Source organism: Bidens hawaiensis, unplaced genomic scaffold (assembly GCF_021521415.1).
Source record: "Bidens hawaiensis isolate Kalapana, Puna unplaced genomic scaffold, B.hawaiensis_p1.1 tig00013327_1, whole genome shotgun sequence".
NCBI lineage: Eukaryota > Viridiplantae > Streptophyta > Magnoliopsida > Asterales > Asteraceae > Bidens > Bidens hawaiensis.
Window position 1 is genome coordinate 284,037 of NW_027492129.1, and position 15,649 is coordinate 299,685.

Genomic DNA, 15,649 nt, shown 5'->3' on the forward strand with positions numbered 1-15,649 from the left:
GGGGATGGTTTAATAGATAAATGATATTACTGCAAGAAATGCGAGAAATGAATATGGACCACTAGTTTTGTTTTAAGTTTTAAATGCTTAAGACCTTTCGTAGTGGCACGTTGCCACGAACGTTTTATGGTATAACTCCGGGGGTACACCGCCCCCCCCCCCCCCCCCGGCGTTTTGGGTTTTTTTTTCCCGGCGTTTTCAACAAAACGCAAGAATGGCACGCATATCAACAAATCTGACCGTTTTCTACATAATCGTTTGAGAGTTGGTTGTCTCCGCTGAAGGTACTGGATGATTTGGTGAGTGGATTGGAGGTACAGATCAGAGAAGAAGGAGTTACAGATCCAGTTTATTTTTATGATTGGTGGTGGTGGTGGTGGGTGAGTTATGGTTGTGGTGGTGGTTTATGTTATGATCAGTGGTGGTGTTTATGTTATGATTGGTTTATTGTTATGGTGGTGGGTGGGTGGGTGAGTTACAGAGAAGATGGAGTTAGAAGAAGAAGATAGAGATCCATACACAAAAAGAGATTATTATTATTATATCAAATATCCATTCTACCTACCATTCTACCAATATTCATTGTAAAAATAATAAAAATATTAGATTGTGAAGCAATAAAAATAAAAAAACAAAAAAAAGGAAAAGTGACTGGGCGCCACGTGACGCATAACGCCTAGGGGTAGAAAGTTATGACTACACCCTCTTTTTACAAAAAACCATAACTCTGACTGGGCGCCACGTGGCGCATAATGCCTGGAGGTGAAGAGTTATGACTACACATGGTCTAAAGCTAAATAAATAAAGTATTAATTATTCTCTTTCTTCAATTAATATAACTAATAAACCATAATACTTATCTACTTAATTAATATAACTAATTAAATTATTATAATTGAAAAATATTAAGAACTCATTTATTTTTATAACTTATTTTTTTTTTTGTCTTGAATTTTTATCCTACACAGGTATAATTTATTCATACATTAAAATTTATTTCTATCCAAAAACTAATTTCTTCCAACTCAATATATTAATATCCATCAACACATACTTACATTATAATGAATAATACCAAAAAACTATTTTACATGTGTTTGCATTAAATATCAACAAAAAACATACAACCTACACAAAAATAATCTACACTTGTTCTAAGAATAAGACAACATATAATCTACACACGAAAAACATATAACCTACACACAAAATTCATCATCAATAAAATACACACACACACAAAAACATATAACCTACACACGAAAATTTTATCTTACATAAATACAATTTATTCATACATTAATTTCTTTTTATTCAAAACCAATTTCTTCAAACTCAACATATCAATATCCATCATCACGTAATTACATTGTGATGAATAAAACAAAAAACTATCTTACACATGTTTGCATGAAATGTCAATAAAAAATATACAACTTACACAAAAACATGTAACTTACACTTGTTCTAAGAATAAGAAAACATATAGCCTATATACGAAAAACATATAACCTACGCATGTGTAGGATATGTGTATCTTTGTGTAGTTTATATAATTGTTGATGTCGAATTACATATGTAAGTTGTATGCTTTTTGTATGTTGTACGTTTTTATTACTCAAAATAAGTGTATGTTATATAACTTTGTGTAGGTTGTATATTTATTATTTACATTTAATGAACACATTTGTATGATATTTTTTATCATTATTTATGACAATAATTTTTATAGGCATACCAATTGAAAAAAAATATATATTATGTTTTGATATTTAGTGTTAAAAAACACGTTGATATATGCTAATAAAATGAGTGAACTTATTTTTTAATATAAAGAAATAGTATTATATGAATATGTATTTATGTTGAATGAAATGAAGAATGTGTAAATAAAAAATAAAACTAAAGTAGTGTTTTTATCTTTTTAATTACTATAGTTAAATTAGTTAGATGTATTAATTAGAGAGAGATTTATTATGGTTATATTAGTTGTATTAATTAGAGAAAGAGAGAGAGAACATTTATTGTTGCATTTACATCTTTTTTATTTATTTTTAAATATTTAAAACCTAAAATAAACTAGTGGCTCTTGTTCATTTCTCGCATTTCTTGCAGTAATATCATTTCTCTCTTGAACTTAAACATATATATATATATATATATACTCCTAGATAAACATTAGTTCGAACTAATAATTATCCCAAACTTAAATATAGAATACTTAAAATTAATTACCAAGAATTATCTATAACGTATTTGATGTCTATGCGGAGAAAAATATTATAACAAAAATATGGTTGTTCATTTGAGACAGCCCAGGAGATTATTATGGACCCATGGAGCCCCGACCTATTATCCTTCCAATGTCATGAGTGTCACACCTCGACTTAGAGCCTAGACGTGTGACTAATAGTTGGTACATATTTTGTAAATATATCAGAGTTGTAGGTTATTTAGCAGATGACTTTGTTTATAATAAAATATTAATATATTTTGAAAACTTTTCGGATAATATATACTCGAGTGTTTGAATTACTAATCATGTTTAAATCTTATTTACAATATTTTAATAAATTAAAACTGAGTCATCTTTACCTTGCGAGCATCTAACTCCATAAGTCACTCTAATTCCTTGCTACTTGTGTTAATCTGATTCCCTGAAATATGGGGGGGGGGGGGATACGTCAGAGATATGCTGGTGAATCATTGACTCTAAAAACATTTATTAAATCTTTGACTGACAAAATAGTTTTATGTACAAGCTCTGGGGAAACGTCTCTTATTTTCAGGATTTGTACCACTGCCATACACACACAATTACGGTTCTCCGGGAACTGATTCCCATTGGAGAACTTTATTTTGATTACTAGTATGCGGTCACGTAGCATTGATTGATAGACTAGATATATTATGTTTGGATCCAGACACATGTGTACTCTGTCTGAGTTGCTTTTATTTTCTATCTTGTATACTACGGATCACGTAATCCCTTAAATCTTTGTATGATCATATAAATAATTGACTGACTTGGTAAGATAAACAACCGGTTTATCTTAATGACTGATAAAACGTTTGAACGTATTCACCTTTTGACGAGTTTCTCAATTAACAACTTCTCTGTATTTGATGAACGATTACCTCGAACCTATAGTTCGAGAATTATAGTTTAATAATTTATATAGATCAAATGATCTAGCTTCAAACCTTTAGTCTGGTTAAATAGCATTAAACCTTGATTGAATATTTTATTGTTAAAATATTACTTTAGACCTTTAGTCTATAAAATTCTACTTTTTAATGTTGGCGTTTCTTCCTGTATAAGATATCATCTAAATTATACATTTCTTCCTCTAGCTAGAAGAAATCGTGTTTATATAACTTTTATGTTTCATCATTTAGAAGAAACATTATTTATTCAAAATGATTACTTAAAACCTTTTAGTTCATATGACGTTTGATGTAGCATGTATTGGCCTAATAGGTTCGAACACTCTCATCAAGTTCTCCAGGAAAGTAAACGGGTCACGCGGTTGATTGGGATTTATACGGATTACTTTCCTTAGACAAGCAACTCATTGTCACCCTTTCAGTTATTACATGCCCGTCATGTTTTTTTATTAGTTATTCACAATTATTTTATATATATATATATATTAACGTTTATTCCTTTGGAAGAACATCAATTGACAATAACTTTTGTATGCAAAACTTTATGTTCCTTACTAATAAAGAAACGTCTATTTTTGTAAACCTTTGTATATAAAGAGCTTACATATATCTATAAACTTTCCAAGGTTTAGGTTATATCATCGACTATGATCTAAGCTATAAGTTGAAATATCTTAACATAACTCTTACCTTAAAATGGGCATAACGCTTAAGGACGAACGAGCAATAATTCGACTATACATAGGGTTTCGGGGTATGGAACGTCGAAACTCTAGAGTGGCATCGGGACTTCAACTCGGTGGCACAAACTTTGAGAAAGTGAAAGTGGTTTGGTGTTTTGGATGCCACAATTGAGGAGCCCATGTTCACTATTTATAACCATCATCGGTCGGACCATCACTCATCATCATGCGACATGTGTCATTCTTGATGATGAGCCGTGTCATAAGGTGTTGACATGTGGCATTCCTATTGATTAGTCACTAGCCACATGTCACTTTGTGAGGGCATGAGTTGTTATGTGATGACATGTGTCCTTTTGTGTTTCCACCGTGTGACATGTGTCTTCTCATAGTGATGAGTCATAAGACATGTGTCACTTCCATATATCTTTAGCTAAATGAATAACTAGTTCCTCAACTTCCTAAAGTGACAAAATTGATATGAATATTTTTGGGATGTTACAATGAGCGAGGGGTTTTCATAGCTCTGTGAAACCAGCCTTATGCAGCGCCCCCTACTTTAGGGACCACGTGACCCAAGCCTATGCTTGAGCCACATGACCCAACTCACTACTTGGAACGGGCAGGCCGGTTTGTGCTCCAATGAAACCAATCTGGCTGAGCTAAGTCACCGTCCAACCTCTTAATACCCTCGCTTGAGTTACATGCAATAACTACCAAGCCCAGTGTCTCTAGGCTTGCGAGTGCGTTTCATAAAGAGAAAGAAATATTGTTTAGCACTTGATGTAGGACGGAAAACTGTCTTAAGAAGGAAAAATAAGTGTAGGGATTTATTTTTTGATTTTTTAGTTTGTAAATTATTGCTTGATTTTCAAAATATTATTACTAACAAAAATTATATTTGTTTCTTTTAAACAGAATACAAATTGTATGACAGTAAAATATTAAAAATATATTGTAAATTGATTTCTTTTGAGAATCAATTTGAGTTTTAAGAACTCGAAAGAACTCAACGTAAGAATTTTTTTCTTGAATTTTTTTTACACATATGTAATATGTAAGTGTAAGTAACGTAAAAAAGTTACAGTATTTTTTACACACCGAATCGACTTTTTACACATGTGTAACTAACATTTAAACTTGCGTAATCATCAAAAATCTTTATTTTTTCTCCTGATTCATTTTTTAATTAAATTTAATCTCAGCCACATATTCTATACTCCTTTAATTAAGCTCATAGGTAAGCCTGCGCGTTGCGGCGGAAACACAATGAGGATTCGGTTGGTACAAGTATCACTTTCTATCTTTTCCCTCATATCGTGGTACCATAGCAATAGATTTACATGTAATTCAATAGATTATCAAAATATAATTTTATGTATTACAATACAACTATTATTTCATGTTTTGTCCCTTATTTCATTGAAAGCAAACACTTGAAATCTGTTAATTATATTTGTTGTCATAGACTATGGGGAACATGTTGCAATTGGTAGAGGATGTTTGTTTTTCTCAAATATAGATTACACTTTATATAACAATTTAATCACAAGTCACAACTATCAGGTAAGGTAATAAAGTGAATAGGTCTTTGATCAAATATTATGAAACTTTATTTTATAAAAAAGTAAGGAAAATATATCATATATGATGTAAGTCTCCTAAACTTTTCTATCATAAACCAACACAACAATGTCAAATATTTTAGTTACTAACTTCGTCACGATGCCAAAACAACACCGAACGCCCTTCTTATATTAACAACACACAAAAACAAAACACTACCTGTCAAAGCATTCACCTCACATCCCCTATAATTATGTGTGTGGAGTTTGTAAACTATAGAGTGGGGTTGTGAGTGATTGTGAGTGTAAATTATAGGGTGAAGAGAGAAATGTAGTGATTTTTTGTAAATTTGGGGAATTTTGTTTGCCCCTATTTATTTTTTAATATTTGTTGGATTGATTGTGAGTAAAGGAGAGAGAAAACTGTAATAATAAAGGTATAAAAAATATTATTTAATTGAACATGAGAGAGAAATGTAGTGTTTTTTAGTGTAATTATAGAGATGTGGATGGAGAATGGGATGAGAATGCTCTCAATGTTTACACATTGGTTTCTTTACATTATCATCAATAGATTGTTGATCATAAGAAGACCTTCTAGAAGCTTGTACAAGATTAGTTGATTGATCATACTGTTGCAATGCCAAATAATTAAGAGCACAAACCACATCAGCAATTGGTCTCATGTTTTGTCGTTCTTGAGCACACATTGGAGCTATTGCTAGTGCTTGATAGAGTCCTCGTACAAGATATTCACATTTTATAACATGGTCCGCCATCTCCCCTAACATCCTTTTATCTTCAATAAACAAATTTAAAAATTATCAAATAGTAAACAAGCTTTGCATACTGTTTCAAGTCGTTTAGTTTAACCACATGAAAATACCCACGCAATGCAATAATATGAACATAGAACAATGAAACTTGGTTATTATTATTATTATTATTATTTTGGAAGGAATTATGAAGAGTTTGGCAAATTAAACAGACGATGCAAGTTTTTTTTGGTCAGGTTATATGACATAATTAATTCTTGATAAAAAAAAACCCAATTGATATGACCAAAAGCGCCCGCTCACTCAATTTTAAACCGAGACAAATGACCAACAGCCTAGTAAAATGGGTCACATCATATTTCATGACTATGACCAAAAACATCATATAGGAAAAACTATCAAAATTTCGACTATATTTGGTATTTGTCAATTTGAATGAAAATGCTTCCTGTCAACTTTTAAGTTATAAAAACATTATGTTTTTTTCTAAAAAGTCAAATGTTGACTCTTGTGTTAGTTTTTCTTTCAAATAAACATCTTAGGTAGAAAAACATAACCAAATAATATATAAGAAAAACATACCCGTGCAACAAGGTTTTGATCTACTGAGGATCTTGTACTATTAATTGGTTTTGATCTGCTGAGGATCTTGTACTATCAATCGGTAAATGAGTTTAAAGAAACATAAACTAAATGATAATATTTTTGGGTTTTTATTTTTTAGATAGAAAGAAGATCAAAGATAAAAGTGTATCATCTTGGTTAAAACTCCTTTTAACTTGGTTTAATAATTGATTAATAAACATTTGACATGAGCTTGCTATGGTGATTAAATGTGAGAATAACATCGTTAGTCATGTTATTCCATGATAATTAAAGAAAGAGGTAACTCTTGATCCATTTTACTAAAATATCAGTTTATATAAATGAGTGGTTTTTGATAAAGATAAGTTAACTCACTTTAGAGATTAGACAATCTCTTAAATTACTAAGTGAATTATCCTTGATATTTTAATAAAAATAATCTTTGTATTATACATAAAATACCAATTAAGATTAATTGAGTTGCAAAGGATTAACCTTGAATTACCAAGTATTAACCCACACAACTCTTGAACAATTATAGAACTCACGTAATAATCACTCAAGAGTTCCTTAAAATAAGTTATGTTGTACACTCACTTAACGAGTAATTACCCGATTTTAGTGGATGAACATCAACAATCCGTTTTCACACCATTGTTGAGAATTCCCATTCTAAAATGGTTAATCAATACTAATATTCCATTTGGTCCATGTTAATATTAGGAATCACATTTTTCCCAAACCAAACCTTTACAATAATGGCAGTTTCTCGACTTATCATCAAGCTTGGAATCTTGGCGGCTCTATTAAAGATTATTAAGTTATTCCCCAAAACCTCACAAGGGGGGCAGTTCCTCGACTTATCATCAAGCTCGGTATTTAGAGGTTTATTTTAAGGATTCTTAACTTATCAACCAAGTCCTCACAAGAATGGCGATTTCTCGACATTTCATCAAGTTCGGGATCTTGGTGTCTAGGTTAAGGTTCACCAAGGCTTCGCAAGACTAGCAATTTCACAGCTTATCGTCAAACTTAGCACTTGGGGTATATTTTAAGAGTATTTTAACATTCCTCATCAAGTGATAATTGCAACACAACTGTTAATTATTATAACCAATCATATGTTTTACTATCATTATTAAACTTAATTAAGATTCATTATAAACCAAGATGATACTATGGAAGTTTAGTCACTAATAAGCATAATAATAGATATCAAAGGAATATATACAAACATAATCAAATTGAAACAATCTAACCAATTTGGATGACTAATCGTTGATGCTAATGACTTCTCCCAAAAGCTTAACATTCTTAATCTTCAAGGGTTGGATGAATAGTATTAATTCCCTTATTAATGGTGGTGAAAAGAGGTGGTTGGAGAGGAGTGAATGAAGTGGAAGGTGTATTAAATGTCTCTCCAAGGTGTATTGAATGAAGAAGACGAGCATTCAATTTATAGGACTATCAGACCCTTAAGGCAAGGTCGTGTTTAGTAAAGCACGGCCATGTTTTCATTTTTGTCCTAATGCATTAATTGTTCTTTGTTAGATCGTATAGCTCTAGGTTAACACGGCTTTGTAAGCAAGGCGCGACAGTGTTGAGTTCCACAACAGTCCAAATTCCACCTATTTTGTCATTTTCTCTTGTACTTGAAGGCATGGTCGTGTCTTGGGAAGACATGATCATGTTTCGCTTCATAACCTTCTATTTTATCTTTTCCTCTTGCTCTTGATAACATGGGGTGTGTTTTGGTTAACATGGCCAGGTTTTGATTTCCTGATTTTTATCTATACTTCGTATTCTCTAGGCATGGCCATGTATTGATTCACCATGGGTGTGTTGAGTTTGTTTTCACCAGTTATCTCTATTTTTCTTCGTATTTCAACTTGTTTTATTCATCTGTAGATAGATATTATAAACATTATTGGTTATTTATTCTAATATAGTTGCCGAAATTTTGCTTATTTGGAGACATATTAGAGTTGAAAAGATGTATAAATTTTTATGCATAACTGGTCGTAGTGGTTACAAGTGTCAAGGAGAAGTCCCTGGTACAAAGTTCAGTTTGTTTGTTGAAACCGAACCCGATAGTGAAGAAACAACTGAAGAAGAAGGAGATGATGACAGTGGTGATGATGGTGATAGTGACGATGAAAGGAGTGGCAGTGAATCTAATGATGAGGCGACCGAAATAGACACCGAAGTCGAAGGAGAGCATATAACAAAGAAACGACACGACAAGAAGAGGAAGGCTGTCAGTAAGCCTTCTATTGGTGGTCCGTCTCAACAACAATAAGAGGAAGAGGAACCCGAGCGGCCCCTCAAACGTTTGAAGAAAGCAAAGTACTCCAAGAAGTCCGGGCCTTCAAAGATGCCTACATCAGTTAAGATACTCTTTCCTTCTGCTTCCATTGTGACACAGACCGCAACACAAACCACTCAAGCCGGCCCACACCAATCATCACCAACCACCTTGTCCCGCGCAGTAGAAGCTTTAAAGGAAAACAAGTTCACGTGCCAAGACAAAAAAAACCAAGACCAATCCCACACACACCTCTAGGAAACTCCATGACTCACCCATAACCTCTCCTGAACTCTTTCCCTCTCCCCAAGACCAGCCCATACAAGGCCTTCCCTTACCTCATATAACCGGACCCAAAATCGAACCAAGCCATACCTCATCATCCATCCAACAAACACCTCCTTCTCCACCTAAGACCACCTCACACATTTCCTCACCTTTTAGCTCAACCATTACCTCACCTTATAGGGGCACAACTTTCTGGTCATCTACCTTTACATCCTCACCTATTTCCTTACCCATAACCTCCCCTAGCACTACCCAAACATCCATATAACCTTCAAGCCTACCCCTATCCTTAACCACATCCTTAGCCACTCAAACCATAACCATGCCTACCCAAACCTCACCCCCAATATATATTTTCAATCACACCACCCGTAATCACCCAAAGCCCAATCATCTTAGCCATTCCATTGTCAAGTGGTAAGTTCAAAAAGTCCAGTGTACATGGATCCTATCCTTGATAGGATACAGGCTCAGGAGGAATCAAATGAAAAAAGGGTGAAACGGTAACACCTCATGATCAAGTTTATGAAAGAACAATAGGATACGAATGAGAAGGTTGTGAAAGAAAGAAATACATTGGTTGCAAGGGTTGCTCCGTTTGAGCAAGACAGTGAGGTTTATAGAGCCCTGATAGAGAGTCAACGACTCTGGATTGAGACTCTTCAAAACCAAGTCAACAATGAACACACTCTGTTGACACATCAATCTTTGTTGAATGTTGAACGTCACGATGAGGTGACTCGTCTTGAATCAAGGGCCACCACCTTGAATCTGATCTACTTTCCTCCTCAAACTTTGCACAAAATTTGAGGAGAGAGTTAGAATCAGGAGTTGATAGATGATTGATTAAGGTTGAAGGTCTTGACTCTCGAGTCTGTATGTTGGAGGGTGAATCCATTTCCTCATGGAACATTTGAACCTTGATTGGAGAAAATGTTGACTTGGGAACCGAAGTTTACCGGCTTAGAGCTCAAATTGAGCAACATGAACATTTCACCAATTCTCAAGTCGTGGTCAATGAAGCTCTCGTGAGCTGCTATCTTGTTGTTGTTGAAGTCATGAAATTGACTGACGAAGATATTGAAGATCTGAAGCACCGACTAAAGGCGGTCTTTAAAAGCTGGATTGACTCTGATGATGATGATGATGAAGTACAAAAAGAGGGAAAGAGACAATCTTCTTTGGTCAAGCACATATCTAATGCTCGTACTATTGTTTCTAGACGCGGTGCATGTGGTGGTGGTTTCAAAGTTGTTGGTGGTGCGAGTGGAAGTGGTGCTGGTGTTGGTGGTAGTGAAACAGTTGTGGTCGTTGGTGCGATTGTTGGTACCAACGTGGTTGAAACCATAATTGTTGTTTTTGGTGTGAGTATTGAGACTGTTCCAGTGATTACTCCGAGTGTTGGAGTAACTAGCATTGGGACGAGGAGGATGAGACAGATGAGTCTGATGATGAGAACGATGATGACGAGGATGATGAGGAAGATAATGAGGAAGATGATCCTCATGATAGTTTTGATGAACCGTATGGTGGCGGTAATGGTAATGGTGGGGTCATGGATCATTCAGCCTTCTTCACAATCTGATATGCCAAGATCATAGCCCCAGTCTGCTGATCATGCACAGAAAATAAGAGACGTTGATGTTGCATTGGAGGAAGAAATTGCATCTATTTAATGTTGCTACTTGTGCAGGTACCCAGTCTTTAGCTCAAGAAGTCGTGGAAGATGATGGAATAAACTACTCACCAAGCCCAGAACTTCAGTTCATGGTGATAAGACAGATTAAGCTCAGGATCCAGTTACTGTGATGGCTCTTCCCGCAACTGGTGGTGATTCCTCTCAATCATCAAGACGAGGAAAGAAGAAGAGATACTACATCACAAGGGTTCCAGTCTTAGAGACCGTCTCTACCCTTATCTCAATGACTCCCCAATTCTTGACTACAAATGGCTCGCCACAAGCAAGACATGGGCAATTCGACATGCCAATGTGGACCTGACTTACATGTACTACACCTATATGCATACATTGTCTGAGCTCGACATGAATAACTTCAAACGGTTCGTAGGTCAAGGTGTGGTTAAGGAGGAGCTGAAGGGATGGTTTATGAGATATTTTGAGCAGGGAATGGAAGAACAACTACCCTAACTTCAAGCTCAACAAGGGTAAGTCATACCGTCATCCAACTGAGATTGATCCGATCTCAGAAAAGAAGAGAAAGGCTTGGAGGTACAAGACTCACAAGGATGGGCGACCTATTTACCGTGGAGAACCGTTCCTGCCCAACTTATTCCATGACTTCATTTGCTGGGAATTCGAAAACAACATGGGGAAGTGATCATTCACTGCAAACGAATGCACTTTCTTCGTTTCTTTGATAAGCACGAGTTGGCCGCCCTCAGCAAAGAAAAATTAATGAAGCTGTACAAATTTCCATTAGCCATGGACGAAGATGTTCATCGAGACAACACGGGCATGATAGTTGAGAAGTTCAACAAGTTTGTTCATTATCTTGTTCACAATCAACTATACGAAAATGGCGAAGGCTTCGACTACGAGACCGATTGAAGATGGAAGATACCAGAACAAATACAAAAGACTTGAGGGAGATTGTTGGACCCCGTTTTGTTCATTAGTTTGTTGTATATGTTTATTTGATATAAGATGTATCTTGTTAACTTATCGGTATCGTCTATGTATGTTTGGGCCCAAGGCCTGTAAGGAAAGCCCATTGGGCTAGTTATATTATGCGGAAAGCATGGCATGGCTTCACCTATAAAAGGTGAAGCATGCACATGCTAGAATTAAACTTTTGCAAATCCATCTTATCCATCCACCAAATCTCTCTACTCTCTTCATTTCCTTACTAATTCGGGTGATAACCAGCACCAACAAGATTCGAGATTTCGGTTAGCTTGTAAGTGATTTCCACTAGCTTACAAGAAGATTGATCCAAGAACTTTGTTGTTCGATCCGGTTCACTACACGCAGCAGGGATAGGCTTTGATGACTCCACCAACACTTTCACGACGATGTGTGTTCTTCGTTACGATTCATTACTATGCACCATGGTTCATCGCTCGGGGATGAGATCGTGGCAAGAGATGCCCCAAAACCCTGTTCTACCAATAATCGGTGGAGGCTTATTTGCTCACGGACGCTTGCATTGGCTGTCCAACATTGCTGGCTTCCCATCGCCCAATTGTTTTGATGGAATAAAAGTAGTGTGGTTTGATGTCAAGAGGGAGGAATTCGGGTTAACAGATGCTCCTAAAAGACGTAACTTTGGTCGGTTGGTTGACCAAAACGGTGAAGTTGGATATGCATATAAGTATGAGGGCGTTCGTATCAAGCTGTGGGTATTGAAGCAGGAAGAATGGGTGTTGCGGTGTTGCTTTGGTCTAAAGTTTATGCGGCATATGGATGTGGTGGTTTCTGGTTGTTGGAACAATGACGGGGACGTATTGTTGACCTCCAATGGCCGGAAGGAAACGGTTGTTTGTTTACACCCTAAAAACTGATGACTTGAAAGAAGTTGAGCTGGATGGTCGATGTGAGACTGCGATCCGAATGGACCGAAGCAGCTTCTTTTCGATCCGTGGTATCAAACATAAGTGCTTTTAAATTTGATTAAAAATAAAATAAAGTCACTGTTTTTAGTTAGCGTTTGGTAATCACTGATAATAAGTTGTTGGTAAGTAAAGTTTGTGTTTTGTTTGTTTCTGGTTTACTGGAAACTCTTTAATTTTTATTAATGCATTAGTTTTGAGTATAAGCTAGATTGTCAAATAATATAATTTGCCGTTCAATATGACAATGAAATTAATTTGTTTTAAACCATAAGTTTGGTGTTCAATGTTAAAATCGATCCAAGATCTTTGAATTTATATGGTTTGGTCCATATATTCAACACTTAATTACGTGGTTGGATTGTAAAACCAAAGTGTAAGTGTGTAACTTCTCTATAATTTTGTTTTCAATGTTAAAATCATTCTTTAAATATAACACAACACATATGTCATTCTCTTATAAAAAAACTAATAAACGATCAAAGTTTAAAAAAAGATGGATAGTTCATCCATATACATCCTCATATTCATCCGAGGAAGATGAAGTGATCATTTGTGTGGCTCGTGCGGGGCTCAACCTTATACGTCAACGTGCCAAAACTCGCTTAAAAAAGTTAACGAATAAACAATATTGTGGTGCCTATCTCAAGATATTACTACTACAAAACATGTCTTTTTGAAGCGGTGAAAAGTGATGTTAGAAGCGGTTTTTAAACGCTTCTAATGAATTTTTACCTCTGTTTGAAGCGATTTTTTTATTTTTGGATAAGTTTTAGCATATAATTAACCACATCGCACCGCGCACACACCTAGTATATATGTATATGCACACACATATATAATATACATATATTACAAACACTTGAAACAACTTAAAAGATAAATAAAAACATTATCTCTAGATAAGATAAAAATCAAAGTTTTTCAAACCTCATAAATGTGTGTATTGAAAGCTTTTAAGAAAACTTGGATGAGAGTAATAATTGAAGTTGATTTGAGAAGGTGATAGTTGTTACTGTAACTTGGAGGGGTATTTCAAATTCACGCAGGGAGGGAGGATTTGAAGTGGTTTTGAAAGCAACCCACTTCTAAAATGTGTGGGTGCAAGAATTGAAGCGGTTTTAAGGAAACCCGCTTTAAAACAAATTTGGTGACCGCTTCTAAACTATATGTTTTTTAGTAGTGTATATATAGCTATCTCTCTCGCATATGGACTTGTCGAACTTCCTCTATCACCGACAACAGATAGTTGGATTTGACACAACGATTTGAAACCCAATTGTAAGCAAAGGGCAAGTTAGACACATCATCTATGATGATCTTTTCACTCGGATTCTCTATAGGTAATTTACATTCTGTTACTGTTAATTAATGTGATTTTCTTCAATGTGTTCACAGAAAGAATTATCCATGAAAAGGGTCTTTTGGCTCGAGAGTGTAAGCCATAGTCTTCTCTCACAGGCCAAAGTTATAATATTATGTGTATATATATTTACTAAAATACATGTGAACTTCCAATATTATAATGTTCAATCAATCCACTTAGATAAAATAAAATGAGAAAATTTGATGGAATTTATTTGCTTCTGACTTCAATCAATCCTCTTCACACTGATAGGTGTATCCTTATGTCATAATTTTGGAAAGCATACTCATTTTTTTCATGATTGTGTTGGACTGATGACTGAAGAAACACGGATCCGATTTCCTGATATGGGTCCTGGATCCAATGAGCCCACAGGGTAAAATACGATAACTACTAACACAGTATGAGCACAACTTCCCAAAGTCCAGTGACCAGAACCTGCAAAACAGACACCGTGAGTCTTGTTACAGGAAGGACAAGAGGGGGGTCTTCCTGTAACCACCCTCCGACGTGAGAATCAGTAACGTTCGTAAAGGTGAAAGTACTAAAGTAAACAGACTAAGAGTAGTCAGAGTATAAGTGAGTCAGAATGATTGTGAGTGAATGCCTACCTCATGCAGGTTAACAAGGTATTTATAGCCGAAGGTTGTAGGAAGGTGATTGGGTCAGCTGTCCTCTTCTAGAAGATATTGATAACTGCCTGGACGCGTGTCCTCTTATGATAGGTTAAGCTATACGTCCCATGTGCATGGGTATAACAACCTGGACACGCGTCGCCCAATGATAGGACAGATTGCACCCTGGCCATGTGCACGGTTATAACAACCTGGCTAGGTGTCCTTTGCTCATTGGCTGGTAGGTCACGTATTCTTCAAGTAACAATCGTGGACATTCTACTAGAGGATAGTTAATTGGTGATAATTGTCCCGTTAGCATTGCCTTCTGGTCGTTTTAGCGGACAGATGTCCTGTCCTGCGGATGACTTCTGAGGGTGCCAGGATGCTTCCACGCGTGGTATGAGGACATTCTTCCTCTACTGTGATATGCGGGTGATCCATATGTCCCGCGGGTGGCATATGAGAAGCTCCTCTGTGACCCGCGGATGGTACTTAAGGGTATTTGGGTATTTTTGGTACCCTACCTCTATAAGTCCCCCAGTCCAGTGTTTCTTCCGTGTGAAGTCTTTATGCGGGTGAAATTCTGGACTTAATGTATGTTGGGGGTTTTTGATTTTTGAAGTTAGGTAGAAAATATCTTCTGTTGGTATAGATAATCATGAAAAAAGGACAAGTTGACCACTCGCAGGCGTGTGAACAGATGATGGAACGTTTATGACGGCTGTC